Consider the following 15289-nt stretch of genomic DNA (forward strand, 5'->3'; position numbering starts at 1 on the left):
ATGATGGGTGAAGAAGGTAGGCTGCAGGGTAATAATGTAGTATGTATGATCCCATTTTGATACAGTAAACAGAAAGTATTAAATGCATGCCTGTTTGTATGAGCAGTGAGTTTGCATGGTTATCTCAAGAGGGAGGGAATGGGACGGGTAGAGAAAGAGATTGACCACAGGCTATTGTTTTACTTGTTACAAGAGGCATGTGTTGCCTTCATTTCTGATTAAGCTTTTTGTTTACAGATTATTGTAGGTTTACATGCAGTTGTAAGAAATAATAGTGAGATAGGTCCTGTGTGTCCTTTACCCAGTTTTCCCCAATGGTAACATCTTACAGAACCATAGTATACTGTCACAACCTGGGTATTGCCATTGACACAGTCAAGATACAGAACATTTCCATCCCACAGGATCTCTCCTGATGCCATTTTATAGCCACTGCTGCTCCCCCACTCCCCACCAAATCATAATGATCTGATAGTGCAGGGGATAAAGTTGCACTAAAGTTTTTGTGCAGATGATCAAGGGAAAATAGCCCCTGGGGAAGATGGCCCATCTCCCAGTCCCCCGGCCCTATCTGTCCCTGGCAACCTGTCATTTCAAGAATGTTATGTGGGACTTCCCTGGTGGCGCAGCGGTTAAGAATCTGCCTGCCATTGCAGGGGACATGGGTTTGATCCCTTGTCCGGGAAGATCCCACATGCCGCGGAGCAACTAAGCCCATGCGCCACAATGACTGAGCCTGCGCTCTAGAGCCCGGGAGCCACAACTACTGAGCCCACGTGCCACAACTACTGAAGCCCGCGTGCCTAGAGCCCGTGCTCTGCAACAAGAGAAGCCACCGCAGCGAGAAGCCCGCGCACTGCAACAAAGAGTAGCCCCCGCTCGCCGCAACTAGAGAAAGCCCACACGCAGCAACGAAGACCCAACGCAGCCAAAAATAAAATAAATTAACTAATTAATTAAAAAAAAAGAATGCTATGTGAATAAAATCATATAGTGTGTAACCTTTTTTTTTTTTCTTAATTAAAAAAAAGTTTGTTTTTGGCTGCGCTGCCGGTTATGCGATCTTAGTTCCCCGACCAAGGATTGAACCCAGCCCAGGTAGTGAAAGTGCTGAGTGCTAAACACTGGCCCGCCAGGGAATTCCCAGTATGTAACCTTTTGGATTGGCCTTTTTCAATCAATGTAATTCCCTGGAGAGTCATCCAAATTGCATGAATCAATAGTGCTCCTTTTTTTTAAAAAAAAAATATATATATATTTATTTATTTATTTGGCTGTGCGGGTATATAGTTGCAGCATGCGGGATCTAGTTCCCTGACCAGGGATGGAACCTGGGCCCCCTGCATTGAGAGTGCAGAGTCTTAACCGCTGGAACACCAGAGAGGTCCCAGTGCCGCTTTCTTTTTAATTGCTGAGTAGTATTCCATGGTTTGGCTATACTTCAGTTTGTTTAATCACTTGCCCATTGAAGAACATCTGAGTTTTTTCCCATTTCTTGACTATTACTGAGAGAGATGCTGTGGACATTTGTGTACCTTTTTTTGTGCGAACATGCGTTCTCTGGGGTAAATGCCGTATGGTATGTGTTGCTTTTTTTTTTTTTTTTTTTTTTTTGGCTACGCTGTGCCACATGTGGGATCTTGGTTCCCCAATCAGGGATCGAGCCCGTGCCCCCTGCATTGGGAGCTTGGAGTCTTAACCACTGGACTGCCAGGGAAATTCCTGTATTGCTCCCCCTGCCCCACTTGATTGATTGATTGATTGATTGGTTGATTGGCTGTATTGGGTCTTAGTTGCGGCACGCGGGACCTTCGTTAAGGCATGTGGGATCTTTTTTGTCATTGCGGCGCACGGGCTCTTCGTTGCAGCATGAGAGCTTCTCTCTAGTTGTGGCGTGCGGGTTTTCTCTCTCTAGTTGTGGCACGTGGGCTCTGTAGTTGTGGCGTGCAGGCTCCAGAGCGCGTGGGCTCTGTAGTTTGCTGCACGTGGGCTACCTCATTGAGGTGTGCGAGCTCAGTAGTTTGGCGCGAGGGCTTAGTTGCCCCGCGGCGTGTGGGATCTTAGTTCCCCGACCGGGAATCGAACCCACGTCCCCTGCATTGCAGGGCGGATTCTTTACCACTGAACCACCAGGGAAGTCCCTGTATTGCTTTTTTAAATTAAAAAAAAAAAAAAAAAAGGAAAAGCAATCAGAGGTAAAACAACTAATTATATGATTGCCTTTCAAAGTACATATTCAAACCCTACATTGTTGGTGTACATAACTTCTTTATGTTGATTTCTGGTGTTTAGCTCTAGTAACAAGACAATAATAATAACGCTGTAGTTTTCCTTGTTTCTTTCAACTGATGATCTGTGTATTTCTTACAAATAATAATTAACACTCACAAGCTACCAGGAGGCAAGTAATGGTTAGTGCTGGTGTGGTTAACTCCTTTATAGATAGGGAGGTTGAGGCATGGATATTGTGGAATTTGCCATGTTGAGGCATGGGTATTGTGGAATTTACCTAAGGTTATAACACTGTGTTCTGACTCAGATTCATTCAGATTTACTCCTTCTCTTTCTGTCTCCTGAATTAATAACTCTTTGTAATTTTGACCTAGGTGTGAGGACACGAAAAGGGTTTTTTCCTGTACCTGAGGTTTAGTGCTTGTTTTATAGAAGCAATATAGTATAGTGGTTAGAGTATGCACTTTAGCATCTGATTTTTTTTTCTTCTTAAGTCTTTAATGAATTTGTTACAATATTGCTTCTGTTTTATGTTTTGCACATGCCGGAAAGGTAATAGGCCTTGGCCCCTGGGCCTGGGCTTCGTCTCTTGTGCTGTCTCCTGTCCCTGTTGCCCCCGCGCGCTGGCCCGTCCGTGCTGTGCCAGGGGATATTGGTCGTCTCCCGGCTCAGTTCACAGTAGCTGAAAGGGACAGTGTGTAATGTTCTGATTTCTGCCCATCGTTTTCAAAGGGAGGCTCTGGCCATTGCTCCTCGGGTAAAATGCAGAGGGAGTGCTTTTTAAGATGGGACTGTCAGTGTTAGGGCCACTCCTTAATTACCAAAACGGAATCCCCTTCAGTTCCTCCAGCTGTGTTGTTTTGGCACAGAAAATGTGAGTAATAGGAATTTGGAACTAAGTTGGAGTGAAAAAACGCACCGGTCCCGCCGAATTTTCCATCGAAACAGTTGATTTGTGTTGTCTCTAGGAATTCTAAAGGGCGTACCGTTGCTTCCTAACCGGTGTCATTTGGGAGATCTACCTCTGTACGTTCAAATGATTAATTTTGAGACTTTGCTCATGTGTGCAGTAAACCCTTTAATTCCCTAAGACCTTCCTTTCCTCCATCTCATACCCCATTAAGCCCGCTTCAGTTTATCTCCTGAATTTCTTTGGAATCTGTCAGCTCTCCCTCAACATTCTAATACTGAACTTGCCTGTCTGTTGCGATTAGGTCCTAACTAGTGTCCATATATCTTGTTTCCTTCCAATCCATTCTTCACACAAGAAACCTTCAAAGCAAGTTGGAACATTGCTCATAAACATCGCTCACAAACATTGTTTTGAGAATAGAAAACACAGTGTTGGCCTTTAAGACTCTGCGTGGTCTAGAATCCTCTCTGCTTCTCTAGCCCCATCTTGTGCCACTTGTGCCCTCACTGTCTATGCTTCAGATACACTGAATTAACCTTAGTTCTCACTCATCTGACAGAAGTCAGTTGAGAAATTATTTTTCACTGTGATTCCTAGCATTAAGGAATTTGATGATCAGGTTTTGTATGAGGACTAAAACTAAACTGGGAAGTGGAAGAATTGAGTTTAAACTGTGTCAGTCAACACGCATGTATTAATGATACCTAAGTATTGAACACGGGACTAGGTTTCATGAGGGATACAGAAGTTCTGGCCATCTCTGGTTTTGGATATCCCTTATTTGTTGAGACCTTTGCGTTGTTTGGTTGCCTTTTGTCTGTTTTCCAGATGGGAAAACAGGAACAAGGGAAGTATAGGTTATTACTAAGTGGGGTTGAACAAGTGGAGCAGCAAACTGCAAAGCAGAAAGAAGAGGGACGTACTATAGAGGGATATGATTTCCATTTTCAAGGCGCCTGCGTCCTGTGCAGGGAGACAGCCTAACATAACATGTGCCTAACAAAAAATATATTGACTTCTTACTAAAATCTCCAGTTCATATAACCAAGGGGTTTATACCTTCTCCTTTGAAAGTGATATTCCTGGGGGGAGGGAGGGGCAAGATGGCAGAAGAGTAAGACGTGGAGATCACCTTCCTTCCCACAGATACAGTAGAAATACATCTACACGTGGAACTGCTCCTACAGAACACCCACTGAACGCTGGCAGAAGACGTCAGACCTCCCAAAAGCTTTATTTTATTTTATTTTATCATCTTTATATCTATATATAAAGTACAGTCTTGAGCTAGTACAGGTAGCCTGAGAGTCTTAGAGGCCTTTAGTTAAAGGAATCTAGCCAGCGAACATAATTCTCATACTAAACTGCCACAAGGAAGAAGTTAACTTACCCTGTATGTCAGGGTCCAAAAAAATTTAAAGATGTGCCTAATGCAAAAATAAGTTATAAAGATTTAGGCCAGTCAAAAACTAACAGCAGTTTCAGGTAGAGGTGCATGCCTAATGTAAACCAGCATAGTTTCCATTTACTGCGTTCTTGTAATCACTGAAATAAAAACTTCTACAAGATTAAAAAAAAAAAATTCACCGATTAAAGTAAGTGTACAATTCACTAGTTCTTAGTATTTTCACAACCAATATTGCTATCTAATTCCAGAACATTTTTGTCACGCCCCCCACAAAGAAATCTTGTATATGTTAGCTGTTACTCCCTATTTTCCCCTCCCCAACATCCCCTGGCATCCACTAATCTACTTTCTGTCTATATGGATTTGCTCATCCTGGACATTTCATAGACTTGGAATTATACAATATATGACCTTTTGCTATTGGCTTGAAATATTTCTCCCTTTAATAGTGTCAGTTTTTCGGACTTCCCTGGTGGTACAGTGGTTAAGAATCCGCCTGCCAATGCAGGGGACACGGGCTCGAGCCCTGGTCTGGGAAGATCCCACATGCCGCGGAGCAACTAAGCCCGCACGCCAAAACTACTGAGCCTGCGCTCTAGAGCCCAAGAGCCACAACTACTGAAGCCCATGCACTTAGAGCCCGTGCTCCTCAACAAGAGAAGCCACCGCAACGAGAAGGCCACGCACCACAACAAAGAGTAGCCCCTGCTCGCCACAGCTAGAGAAAACCCGCGCGCAGCAACGAAGACCCAACGCAGCCAAAAATAAAAATACAAATAAATAAATAAATAAATTTATTTATTTATTTAAAAAATAGTGTCAGGCTTTATCATTTTAATTCTGTTAGTTTTTCTTTATGTATTTGGGACTTGCTTATACTGCATTTGTCTTTTAAGTCATATAGGAGAAAAACTGAATTACAAACAAAAATACATTTATACTGTCTTTTGTATTTCCTTATGTAGTGGACATACTCCACTGGAAAAGAGAAATCACCATACCTTTTGATGAACTCATTTGCTGGCATGATGGAGTGAAATCTAGCAGAATGTCAAGCCGATTTCCCCCACAGGACATTTCCTTAGTGTCAGGGTGGTACAGGATGATGGGGGACTGAGCCAAGAAAGCAGAGTGAAATTTCCTGCACAGTCATGGCACGAACAAACCAAATCCCGCTAGATAAAGGGGCCTGTGACAATCATTAGGTCTCCTCTTCAAGACATTTGCCAGTTTTTGAACCTATAGAAAGCAGGAAGCTTAAATACCTAATGCCTGAGGGAGAGAACTTTCCAAAGTGAGGAATCAGAGACCTACCAGACTCACAGTAAAAACCCAGAAGTGCCATCCCCAAGAAGGGGGCTGAGTCAGAAAAAGTGAAATCATCTGCAATGTTTCAGTGTTTATGAGACAAATTTTCATTGAGAAAGTGTAACGGTAACAAATACATAGCTGGTCTCTCCTTACATTTGCCATACTCTGAAGCTGTGAGAACTGAGAGCCTAAAGAGCTGAATTCAAACATCTGAAAGACTGAAGTCAATAACTGACTGTATTTATTGAAGAATCAAAGACCTGTCAGGCTCACAGCAAAAATCCAGGGAGGCCACAAATCAGGAAAAATCATAGGTAGCATGAGACAAGTAAAGCTCCAACCCAGTTCTGACCTAGTAAAATTCCTGAAATGACTGAAATGATCAGCCACTCTGATTAACAGAGAAAGGGGTAAATCTTCTCTGGTTCAAAGTAATAGCATCTTCAGTCTCTATGAATTTTTTATTCACCATGTCCAGCACACAATCAAAAATTATGAAATTCCTGAAGCAGGAAAAAGTGACTAAAAATTAAGACAAAAAAAAAACAAAACAAAACAAGAAAAATTGATTTAGAGGGAATTCAGATTCTGGAGTTAGCACAGAACTTTAAAATGACTATATTGAGAGTAAAAGATGGGGATTAATAGATTAAAATATGGAGAATCTCAACAGAAAATTGGAATCAATTTTAAAAAATCAAATACAGATAAATGAAAAATAAGAAAACTGATCCCCAGCAGACCTTAGGGAATACTAGAAGAAATTTTTTTAGGCTGAAGTAAAATGGCCCAACATAGAACAGAGCTGGCCTCTCCGTCCCATATTGAACTCGAGTTGGAAGAGGCGAGTCCGGTCTCAAAACGGAGGTAAAACCGCCGCCCGGTCGCCCCCAGCCCGACTCCGGCCGTCGCCGTCGCCGCCGCCGCCGCCGTCGCCGCCGCCGCCGCCGCCGGGGGTGGGGTGGGGAGGAGGGCCATGATCCAAAGGAACCAGAACAGTTGAGAAAACTGTTTATTGGTGGTCTGAGCTTTGAAACTACAGACGATAGCTTAAGAGAACATTTTGAGGAATGGGGCACACTTACAGATTGTGTGGTGATAAGAGACCCCCAAACAAAACGTTCCAGGGGCTTTGGTTTTGTGACTTACTCTTGGGTTGAAGAGGTGGATGCAGCAATGTGTGCTCGACCACACAAGGTTGATGGGCGTGTAGTGGAACCAAAGAGAGCTGGTTCTAGAGAGGATCTGTAAAGCCTGGTGCCCATCTAACAGTGAAGAAAATTTTTGTTGGTGGTATTAAAGAAGATACAGAAGAATGTAATTTGAGAGACTACTTTGAAAAGCATGGCGAGATTGAAACCATAGAAGTTATGGAAGACGGGCAGAGTGGAAAAAAGAGAGGATTTGCTTTTGTAACTTTTGATGATCATGATACAGTTGATAAAATTGTTGTTCAGAAATACCACACTATTAATGGGCATAATTGTGAAGTGAAAAAGGCCCTTCCTAAAGAAGAAACGCAATCTGCTGGATCACAAAGAGGTCGTGGAGGTGGATCTGGCAACTTTATGGGTCGTGGAGGAAACTTTGGAGGTGGTGGAGGTAACTTTGGCCGTGGTGGAAACTTGGTGGAAGAGGAGGCTATGGTGGTGGAGGTGGTGGCAGCAGAGGTAGTTATGGAGGAGGTGATGGTGGATAGAACGGATTTGGAGGCGACGGTGGTAACTATGGCGGTGGTCCTGGTTACAGTAGTAGAGGAGGCTATGGTGGTGGTGGACCAGGATATGGAAACCAAGATGGGGGATATGGTGGCGGTGGTGGAGGATATGATGGTTACAATGAAGGAGGAAATTTTGGAGGTAACTATGGTGGTGGTGGGAGCTATAATGATTTTGGAAATTATAGTGGACAACAGCAATCAAATGATGGACCCATGAAGGGAGGCAGTTTTGGTGGAAGAAGCTCGGGAAGTCCCTATGGTGGTGGTTATGGATCTGGTGGTGGAAGTGGTGGATATGGTAGCAGAAGGTTCTCAAAACTCACAAGAAAAGGGCTACAGTTCTTGGCAGGAGAGAGAGCGAGGAGGTGTCAGGAAAGCTGCAGGTTACTTTGAGACAGTCGTCCCGAATGCATTAGAGGAACTGTAAAAATCTGCCACAGAAGGAACGATGATCCATAGTCAGAAAAGTTACTGCAGCTTAAACAGGAAACCCTTCTTGCTCAGGACTGTCCTAGCCACAGTTTGCAAAAAGTGCAGCTATTGATTAATGCAATGGAGTGTCAATTAGATGTACATTCCTGAGGTCTTTTATCTGTTGTAGCTTTGTCTTTTTCTTTTTCTTTTCATTACATCAGGTATATTGCCCTGTAAATTGTGGTAGTGGTACCAGGAATAAAAAATTAAGGAATTTTTAACTTTTCAATATTTGTGTAGTTCAGTTTTTCTACATTTTAGTACAGAAACTTTAACAAAATGCAGCTTTGAAGGTGTTTCCTTGTGAGTTAACAAGAAGATCATTGTTAATTAATATTTTGTATGAATTTTGCTGAAGTTAACTGTAAAGAAACACCTGCTGACTTGCAGTTTAAGGGGATCTATTCTCCCCATTTCCAAACCATGAAATGAATGGGCTCTGACATGTGGAGAGAATAGATATTTGTGTTTGCAATGTGTGTCTTAGATAATAGACTTGGGTATTTAAATTAGCATATTTGTGAATTTAATAGCATTAAGACTTACTTCAAATGAAAAATCTCAAAATTCAAAAAAAAAAAAAAAAAGAACAGAGCTGGGAGCTCGATTGGAGTTGCCTGTGGGGGAGGAGCGCCGCCGCCGCCGCCGAGAGCTGGGAGCTCGATTGGCGCTGCCTGCGGGGGAGGAGCGCCGCCGCGAGCTGGGAGCTCGATTGGCGCTGCCTGCGGGGGAGGAGCGTCGCCGCCGCCGCCGCCGCTGCCGCCGCCGCCGCCGCCGCGAGCTGGGAGCTCGATTGGCGCTGCCTGCGGGGGAGGAGCGCCGCCGCCGCCGCCGCCGCGAGCTGGGAGCTTGATTGGCGCTGCCTGCGGGGGAGGAGCGCCGCCGCCGCCGCCGCCGCGAGCTGGGAGCTGGATTTGCGCTGCCTGCGGGGGAGGAGCGCCGCCGCCGCCGCCGCCAGCTGGGAGCTTGATTGGCGCTGCCTGCGGGGGAGGAGCGCCGCCGCCGCCGCGAGCTGGGAGCTCAGTTGGCGCTGCCTGCTGGGGAGGAGCGCCGCCGCCGCCGCGAGCTGGGAGCTCGATTGGCGCTGCCTGCGGGGTGGAGCGCCGCCGCCGCGAGCTGGGAGCTCGATTGGCGCTGCCTGCGGGGGAGGAGCGCCGCCGCCGCCGCCGCCGCGAGCTGGGAGCTGGATTGGCGCTGCCTGCGGGTGAGGAGCGCCGCCGCCGCGAGCTGGGAGCTCGATTGGCGCTGCCTGCGGGGGAGGAGCGCCGTCGCCGCCGCCGCGAGCTGGGAGCTCGATTGGCGCTGCCTGCGGGGGAGGAGCGCCGCCGCCGCCGCCGCCGCGAGCTGGGAGCTGGATTGGCGCTGCCTGCGGGGGAGGAGCGCCGCCCCCGCGAGCTGGGAGCTGGATTGGCGCTGCCTGCGGGTGAGGAGCGCCGCCGCCGCCGCCGCCGCCGCCGCCGTCGCCGTCGCCGTCGCCGTGAGTGAGGAAGCGCCTCGGTCAGGCCTGCTGAGGGCCCTCGCCGACGCCTGGGCTTACCCGCCGCCCCGCCAGCTCCGCTCGTTTCCCGTCCCCCGCGGCCCGGCGCGGGGCAGGCCTGCCGGGGCCATGGAGGACGAGGTGGTCCGCATTGCCCAGAAGATGGACAAGATGATGCAGAAGAACGCGGTAGGCGCGGCGGGCGGCGCGGGCCGGAGGGAGGCTGGGCGGCGGGCGGGGGTCAGTCGGCCTGAGGGGTTTCCCGGCCCGCGGTGAGCGCGGCGGGTGCCGCGTGACGGCGGCGAGGCCCGCGCTCTGGGGAGGGGTTCCTGGGGAGGGGGGAGCTTCGTGTCCCGCGGCCGCGTCCCGGGCAGGGGTCCTGGGGGGCGTCCTGTCTCGCAGCCGCGTCCCGGGCAGGGGTTCTGGGGGGCGTCCTGTCCCGCAGCTGCGTCCCGGTCAGGGGTTCTGGGGGGCGTCCTGTCCCGCGGCCGCGTCCCGGGGAGGGGGTCCTGGGGGGGTCCCGGGGAGGGCGTCCGGTCCCGCGGCCACCGGCGCTGGGGCCCGCCCTGGGCGCCCGAGGCCCCTCGTGATTAGCGCAGCCCGGTAAACTCCATCGAGGCGTCCTCCTCATTATTTTAAACGTGACGGTGGTAAAGCCTCGCTGGTTTAGCTGAAGAGTGCAGAGAGCCCTCCCTGTTTGAAAGAATTCGTTGTCTTTCCCGGGCTCATTGGCCAGCAGCGAGAAAACAACATCAAACAGAGGTTTGTGATCAGTTTTAGACATGAAACTGTTCAAGCAAAACGTGAATTTCCTGGATCTTATTTTTGAGGAAGGCTGAACATTCCCTTGATTGTCTCAACTCTCCTGCATGTTTGCTTAGCAATTAAAAAAGGTGAACTATGCCAGTGTACTTGGCAAGTTGCTAAACTTTTTGGAAAAAGTGGATCTTGTTAGGCCGCGGAGTGCGGGGAGCTGTGTTTAAGGCACTGCCGCCGACGAGGCTGTGCTGCCGGCTGGATTTGGACACATGTCGTTGCTGGTCCTCTCAGTGGTTTACGGTTGCTACCGGTGGCGTTTTCTGTTACTGATAACGTGTGCACGTGAACGTGTTCTCTTGTGGTTTGTATGAGGTGCTCCAGTTTTTGCATTTCTGTCCACCTGTGTGGGTCACTCTCAGTCCCTTGCTTCCGAGTCGTCTATATTTTCAGCTAAACTTCTGAAATTCCAAGTCAAACGAATGTGAAGGAGAGAAGGGCTGCTCTGATTTGCACAGCACTTTGGAGTTACAAAGCGTTTGTGCAGAATTCTTTGGCGACTCACGACAGCTGTGTTGCATTCATTTTACAGAATAAGAAACTGAGTCAGACCAAGCAGTTCACCTCCTTAAATGAAGTGTGCGTTGTGGATTAAGCCAGGACCCGAGTTTCCTGCTGGGCAGCATGCAGAAGTAATGTTAAACACCGAATTCTTAAGACTTCAGACTTGGTGTGCGCCTCTTTTCCTTTAACAGGTGCATTGCCCGGCGTGTAATTTCATACCCTGTTAATCTGTCTTTGCAATTTTGGCTTTTTAAAGTACCTCCTGTTTGTTTTCTGTTCCAGACGTTGCCTGTGCCATTTATTTTTTCTGTTGATACAGGCCTTTCATTCCTCACTGCAAGTGATGAGTTCTGTATATTTGATTGGCTGAACGTTTCTGTTATTCTGTTTAAACTGGCAAGTTTTTTTTCTTTGCCTAGAGAACCCTAGACTCCCCTAGTAGAAGCTGGCTCCTAGGGAAAAAGGCCGTTTCTTGGGTAATTTTTTTCTCGAACTCAGGCTATAAAATGTGTACCTTTTAATCATCTAGTGCACTAGGTGTTTTTGTTTGTTTCCTTTCCTTGAAATAGACGTTTCCTAGAAATGAGGAATTCCTTAGTGAGCAAGTATGGAGAAGACCAGTTTGTATTTATCTGCAGTTCTCAAATTATAAACACATAATGCGTCAGCAGGAGAATGAGGATAAGCTCCACAGATAATCCTCAAGTCTCATTTTTCTTTTCAAATCTTATATTTCTAGTAGTACAGAACTTTACCAATATAAAAACTTGCCCCCCCCCCCCCAAAAATAAAGAACAGAACTGCAGGAAAGAGCAAAGAGCACTTAAAGTCTGTGTGTGTGTTTAATATATATATGTACATATACCCAGGTACATACACCTTTATATTTATATGTTGTTTTGTAAATAAATGACAATAATAATGTCTTGTGGAGATGTAGAACAGAAGTATACAACAAAAGCACAAACAGCAGGAGGGGGCAAATGGAGTTAAACTGTTAAACCTCCATGGGATGGTTCCATGGAGGAGGCAGAGAGGGGGATGGGATCCTCGAAGAGCTGCTGAAGACCTTGCATTTTTTGCAGATCTCTTTAGAATGCTACTTGTATATTATGCTCTCACTGAGTGCACCTGGCTGAGCTATGGCACATTAGCACGGTAAACATTTGTCAGATTTGCCCTAGTCAGAAAATTTTCTATACCTGCCATCCTGCTTGGCACTTAAAATAGTTTTTTTTTTTTAAGGTCTCTATGATATAGGGATGATGGGTGAAGAAGGTAGGCTGCAGGGTAATAATGTAGTATGTATGATCCCATTTTGATACAGTAAACAGAAAGTATTAAATGCATGCCTGTTTGTATGGGCAGTGAGTTTGCATGGTTATCTCAAGAGGGAGGGAATGGGACGGGTAGAGAAAGAGATTGACCACAGGCTATTGTTTTACTTGTTACAAGAGGCATGTGTTGCCTTCATTTCTGATTAAGCTTTTTGTTTACAGATTATTGTAGGTTTACATGCAGTTGTAAGAAATAATAGTGAGATAGGTCCTGTGTGTCCTTTACCCAGTTTTCCCCAATGGTAACATCTTACAGAACCATAGTATACTGTCACAACCTGGGTATTGCCATTGACACAGTCAAGATACAGAACATTTCCATCCCACAGGATCTCTCCTGATGCCATTTTATAGCCACTGCTGCTCCCCCACTCCCCACCAAATCATAATGATCTGATAGTGCAGGGGATAAAGTTGCACTAAAGTTTTTGTGCAGATGATCAAGGGAAAATAGCCCCTGGGGAAGATGGCCCATCTCCCAGTCCCCCGGCCCTATCTGTCCCTGGCAACCTGTCATTTCAAGAATGTTATGTGGGACTTCCCTGGTGGCGCAGCGGTTAAGAATCTGCCTGCCATTGCAGGGGACATGGGTTTGATCCCTTGTCCGGGAAGATCCCACATGCCGCGGAGCAACTAAGCCCATGCGCCACAATGACTGAGCCTGCGCTCTAGAGCCCGGGAGCCACAACTACTGAGCCCACGTGCCACAACTACTGAAGCCCGCGTGCCTAGAGCCCGTGCTCTGCAACAAGAGAAGCCACCGCAGCGAGAAGCCCGCGCACTGCAACAAAGAGTAGCCCCCGCTCGCCGCAACTAGAGAAAGCCCACACGCAGCAACGAAGACCCAACGCAGCCAAAAATAAAATAAATTAACTAATTAATTAAAAAAAAAGAATGCTATGTGAATAAAATCATATAGTGTGTAACCTTTTTTTTTTTTCTTAATTAAAAAAAAGTTTGTTTTTGGCTGCGCTGCCGGTTATGCGATCTTAGTTCCCCGACCAAGGATTGAACCCAGCCCAGGTAGTGAAAGTGCTGAGTGCTAAACACTGGCCCGCCGGGGAATTCCCAGTATGTAACCTTTTGGATTGGCCTTTTTCAATCAATGTAATTCCCTGGAGAGTCATCCAAATTGCATGAATCAATAGTGCTCCTTTTTTTAAAAAAAAATATATATATATATTTATTTATTTATTTATTTGGCTGTGCGGGTATTTAGTTGCAGCATGCGGGATCTAGTTCCCTGACCAGGGATGGAACCTGGGCCCCCTGCATTGAGAGTGCAAAGTCTTAACCGCTGGAACACCAGAGAGGTCCCAGTGCCGCTTTCTTTTTAATTGCTGAGTGGTATTCCATGGTTTGGCTATACTTCAGTTTGTTTAATCACTTGCCCATTGAAGAACATCTGAGTTTTTTCCCATTTCTTGACTATTACTGAGAGAGATGCTGTGGACATTTGTGTACCTTTTTTTGTGCGAACATGCGTTCTCTGGGGTAAATGCCGTATGGTATGTGTTGCTTTTTTTTTTTTTTTTTTTGGCTACGCTGTGCCACATGTGGGATCTTGGTTCCCCAATCAGGGATCGAGCCCGTGCCCCCTGCATTGGGAGCTTGGAGTCTTAACCACTGGACTGCCAGGGAAATTCCTGTATTGCTCCCCCTGCCCCACTTGATTGATTGATTGATTGATTGGTTGATTGGCTGTATTGGGTCTTAGTTGCGGCACGCGGGACCTTCGTTAAGGCATGTGGGATCTTTTTTGTCATTGCGGCGCACGGGCTCTTCGTTGCAGCATGAGAGCTTCTCTCTAGTTGTGGCGTGCGGGTTTTCTCTCTCTAGTTGTGGCGTGCAGTCTCCAGAGCGCGTGGGCTCTGTAGTTTGCTGCACGTGGGCTACCTCATTGAGGTGTGCGAGCTCAGTAGTTTGGCGCGAGGGCTTAGTTGCCCCGCGGCGTGTGGGATCTTAGTTCCCCGACCGGGAATCGAACCCGCGTCCCCTGCATTGCAGGGCGGATTCTTTACCACTGAACCACCAGGGAAGTCCCTGTATTGCTTTTTTAAATTAAAAAAAAAAAAAAAAGGAGAAGCAATTAGAGGTACAACAACTAATTATAAGATTGCCTCTCAAAGTACATATTCAAACCCTACATTCTTGGTGTACATAACTTCTTTATGTTGATTTCTGGTGTTTAGCTCTAGTAACAAGGCAATAATAATAACGCTGTAGTTTTCCTTGTTTCTTTCAACTGATGATCTGTGTATTTATTACAAAATAATTTTTTTTTTTTTTTTTACAAGTAATATTAACACTCACAAGCTACCAGGAGGCAAGTAATGGTTAGCGCTGGTGTGGTTAACTCCTTTATAGATAGGGAGGTTGAGGCATGGGTATTGTGGAATTTGCCATGTTTAGGCATGGGTATTGTGGAATGTGCCTAAGGTTATACTATAGCACTGTGTTCTGACTCAGATTCATTCAGATTTATTCCTTCTCTTTCTGTCTCCTGAATTAACTCTTTGTAATTTTGACCTAGGTGTGAGGACACGAAAAGGGTTTTTTCTGTATCTGACGTTTAGTGCTTGTTTTATAGAAGCAATATAGTATAGTTTTTAGAGTATGCACTTTAGCATGTGATTTTTTTTTTTTTCTTAAGTCTTTAATGAATTTGTTACAATATTGCTTCTGTTTTATGTTTTGCACATGCCGGAAAGGTAATAGGCCTTGGCCCCTGGGCCTGGACTTCGTCTCTTGTGCTGTCTCCTGTCCCTGTTGCCGCCGCGCGCTGGCCCGTCCGCGCTGTGTCAGGGCGTATTGGTCGTCTCGCGGCTCAGTTCACAGTAGCTGAAAGGGACAGTGTGTTATGTTCTGATTTCTCCCCATCGTTTTCAAAGGGAGGCTCTGGCCATTGCTCCTCGGGTAAAATGCAGAGGGAGTGCTTTTTAAGATGGGACTGTCAGTGTTGGGGACACTCCTCAATTACCAAAACGGAATCCCCTTCAGTTCCTCCAGCTGTGTTGTTTTGGCACAGAAAATGTGAGTAATAGGAATTTGGAACTAAGTTGGAGTGAAAAAACGCACCGGTCCCGCCGAATTTTCC

The 15289-nt window shown here is 46.6% G+C and overlaps 1 pseudogene across 1 annotated transcript in view; it reads left to right on the forward strand.

Annotated features, from left to right (window-relative positions):
* The window catches only part of LOC309654079, a 59263-nt pseudogene that overhangs the window by 21370 nt on the left and 22604 nt on the right, over nt 1-15289 (forward strand). The window contains exons 3-4 of the transcript in view: nt 6759-7892; nt 9487-9724. The product of the transcript in view is annotated as an uncharacterized misc_RNA (transcript). The remainder of the gene's footprint in view (nt 1-6758; nt 7893-9486; nt 9725-15289) is intronic.

This window comes from Balaenoptera physalus, assembly GCF_965194825.1.
Source record: "Balaenoptera physalus genome assembly, contig: HAP1_SCAFFOLD_1904, whole genome shotgun sequence".
NCBI lineage: Eukaryota > Metazoa > Chordata > Mammalia > Artiodactyla > Balaenopteridae > Balaenoptera > Balaenoptera physalus.